General features: G+C 43.1%; 1 non-coding gene across 1 annotated transcript; it reads left to right on the top strand.

Annotated features, from left to right (window-relative positions):
- The first annotated feature begins 2,878 nt into the window (after positions 1 to 2,878).
- TRNAK-CUU (transfer RNA lysine (anticodon CUU)) lies at positions 2,879 to 2,951 on the top strand. The gene has a single exon. It is a non-coding gene; the product is annotated as a tRNA-Lys (tRNA).
- The last annotated feature ends 800 nt before the right edge of the window (positions 2,952 to 3,751 follow it).

A 3,751-nucleotide genomic window follows, 5' to 3' on the forward strand; every position in this document is an offset into this window, starting at 1 on the left:
CTGCCCCGGCAAGCGCCACGTCACGAAATGCGCTCTTCACCATTCCGCGCGTTAATTTTCTCTTTGCAGTCACCCCGCCGCGGTGGCTCAGTGGTTAGGGCGCTCGACTACTGATCAGGAGTTCCCGGGTTCGAACCCGACCGCGGCGGCTGCGTTTTTATGGAGGAAAAACGCTAAGGCGCCCGTGTGCTGTGCGATGTTAAAGATCCCCAGGTGGTCGAAATTATTCCGGAGCCCTCCACTACGGCACCCCTTTCTTCCTTTCTTCTTTCACTCCTGCCTTTATCCCTTCCCTTACGGCGCGGTTCAGGTGTCCAACGATATATGAGACAGATACTGCGCCATTTCCTTTCCCCCAAAACCAATTATTATTATTACTATCACCATTCCGTGCGTTAATTTTCTCTTTGCAGTCACACATTATAGAGTGTCAGAATAGGCGGCCCCAAGTATTGGTGTTCACAAGCAAATAGCGCTCCCGAACAATACGGCCGCGTGCACCGGTGAGTTTTAGAATGTGGGATTTTTCTAAGTGGTTAGCGCGCTCGGCTACTGATCTGGAGTACCCGGGTTCGAACCCGACCGCGGCGGCCGCGTTTCGATGGAGGTGAAACGCAAAAGGCGCCCGTGTGCTGTGCGATGTCAGTGCACGTTAAAAATCCCCAGGTGATCGAAATTATTCCGGAGCCCTCCACTACGGCACCTCTTTCTTCCTTTCTTCTCTCAGTCCCTCCTTTATGCCTTCCCTTACGGCGCGGTTCAGGTGTCCGTCGACATGTGAGACAGATACTGCGCCATTTCATTTCCCCAAGAACCAATTTATTTATTATTATTTATGTTTTACGTGCACTGACATCGCACAGCACACGGGCACCTTAGCGTTTCGCCCCCATCGAAACGCAGCCGCCGCGGTCCGGTTCGAACCCGGGAACTCCGGATCAGTAGCCGAGCGCACTAACCACTGAGCCGCCGTGGTGACTTAAAAAAAAAAAAATCAATCTTATTTTTCTAGGTAGCGGCTCCATGCTTGGGTTCGTTGATTGCAGCACCACTGCGGCCAAGAAGAGGGATTCTAAAACAATACAAAGAAACTTATGAAAATGTTTTTGTCTCTTATATCCGGTTACTTTTCTACAGCACTAAATTCGCATATAGTAACCTAAACAAACGTAACATACATGGAATGCTTTCAACCTTTTTTTTATTGTTTGCCACGTGCAGCGCCATCTCGGGTGGATCGCGCAATGACAACTTTCGCAGATGCAGTTATTTTCAGTTTTGTTTAAGTGCGCACAAATATTTAAATATTACTGCATAAATAAGAAAGAAAACAATCTGTTAACAGTCCGCCAATTCTTAGTGACCCCCTTTTTGGGCCAAAATCACGAGCCTGTTTGAAATTCCCGCGTGTCCTGACGTCAAACAGCGCGTACTTGCAAGCGCAGAAATAGCGTTTCCGAAACGGCGGCGCGCTTTGAAGTCAGACTCCTCGCTTCGGTGTGAATCCTTCGTAGTTGATGCGTTTTCGAGTACGTTCACTAGCCGTGAATGGGACATCGGGCTTTGGCTTCATCTCATCTTGCCTGCACCAAAGCGGATGAACGATAAATGCGCTCCATTTGTTATTTCGTTTGTAAATTTCGCCGCTGCTATGCCTGACGAGAAGCGTAGCTCCATTTGCAAAAATGGTTCCAGCTACGAAAGCCAGGCGGCGCCACTAAGCCGGATGTTATCGACTAACACTTTGGTGGAACACTGTGTCTAAAAGCGCGAAACCGCAGAGTCGATGTCGATGAGCGAACCCCCCACCTTCTGACTTTAGCCTTTACGTGTCTTTTTAAATTCTTTTTCCTTTTTTGTGCGTTTTATCTTTCTTTCTCTCCTTGTGCGCTTCCATCTTGTTTTTTTGTTGTTTTTTTGGTCCGGGTGCCCAACCTAGTGGTGCCCACCCGTTACAAAGGGCAAGGCCTCAAGTATCTATCTATCTATCTATCTATCTATCTATCTATCTATCTATCTATCTATCTATCTATCTATCTATCTATCTATCTATCTATCTATCTATCTATCTATCTATCTATCTATCTATCTATCTATCTATCTATCTATCTATCTATCTATCTATCTATCTATCTATCTATCTATCTATCTATCTATCTATCTATCTATCTATCTATCTATCTATCTATCTATCTATCTATCTATCTATCTATCTATCTATCTATCTATCTATCTATCTATCTATCTATCTATCTATCTATCTATCTATCTATCTATCTATCTATCTATCTATCTATCTATCTATCTATCTATCTATCTATCTATCTATCTATCTATCTATCTATCTATCTATCTATCTATCTATCTATCTATCTATCTATCTATCTATCTATCTATCTATCTATCTATCTATCTATCTATCTATCTATCTATCTATCTATCTATCTATCTATCTATCTATCTATCTATCTATCTATCTATCTATCTATCTATCTATCTATCTATCTATCTATCTATCTATCTATCTATCTATCTATCTATCTATCTATCTATCTATCTATCTATCTATCTATCTATCTATCTATCTATCTATCTATCTATCTATCTATCTATCTATCTATCTATCTATCTATCTATCTATCTATCTATCTATCTATCTATCTATCTATCTATCTATCTATCGTTGTGCTTCCGTTTGCACATGTTGAACAAAATGTGCGGATGTGACATGTAGCGCAAAGTCACGAACGCAAGCGTGCTTACACTGTTCTAAAACACTGCAGTGCTCCCTGCCTACGACTTCTACGATCGCGACCAACACGGAACTACGAAGCAAAGCCTGTTCATGCTACTTGTCGTTACGAGATTGGTAACCAGCGCCCGGCTAGCTCAGTCGGTAGAGCATGAGACTCTTAATCTCAGGGTCGTGGGTTCGAGCCCCACGTTGGGCGAAGTTTTTTTTTTTTGCCATCGCATACATTACAGCCTATTATTGCCTATAGAGTTACTCTCATTGCTTATTTGCCTTTAGAACCGCCAGGTTTTCTTATTATTACTTTATTACGGCAGGGGGAGTATGAGTCAAGCCGTTGGATAAATTCCATGGAAAAGAAGCGTAGCGTAGGACTATATCGATACTGGAAAATGCAGGTCTGGAAGGAAGCGCTTTATGATAACTCAAGAGGCAATGCCCTACTCTTTGAAACTAGGTCAGGGTGTCTTAGAACGCGCAGCTACAAAAAGAAATTTAACGAAGAAGATGACACACGTGCTGTGTGTGGTAAATATGTAGAAACAATAGAACACCTCTTATTAAAATATGATGGTATCCATCCCGATGTCGATGCAGGCACAGTCACTCTTCCGGAGGCCCCAGGGTTTAAGATAACAATGGTCATGTAAATAAATATGCGGTGAAAATTAGCAAAATGCGATTGGAAGATTGGTGGCTCAAAAGCAGGGAGGTGACATAAGGTTAAAAGTGTAGGAAGACGTATATTTAAAGAAAATGGCGAATTTTAATAACTTGCAACACAGTTAAACAAAAATAAAGGAAAAAAGCTGGACATGGTGGCAACTGCCATCACCCCGTTTCAAAGGGGACGCTCCTTCTTCCTTCCTTCCTTCCTTCCTTCCTTCCTTCCTTCCTTCCTTCCTTCCTTCCTTCCTTCCTTCCTTCCTTCCTTCCTTCCTTCCTTCCTTCCTTCCTTCCTTCCTTCCTTCCTTCCATCCCTCCATCCATCCCTCCATC

The sequence above is a fragment of the Amblyomma americanum genome, chromosome 10 (genome assembly GCF_052857255.1).
Source record: "Amblyomma americanum isolate KBUSLIRL-KWMA chromosome 10, ASM5285725v1, whole genome shotgun sequence".
In the NCBI taxonomy this organism is placed as follows: Eukaryota; Metazoa; Arthropoda; class Arachnida; order Ixodida; family Ixodidae; genus Amblyomma; species Amblyomma americanum.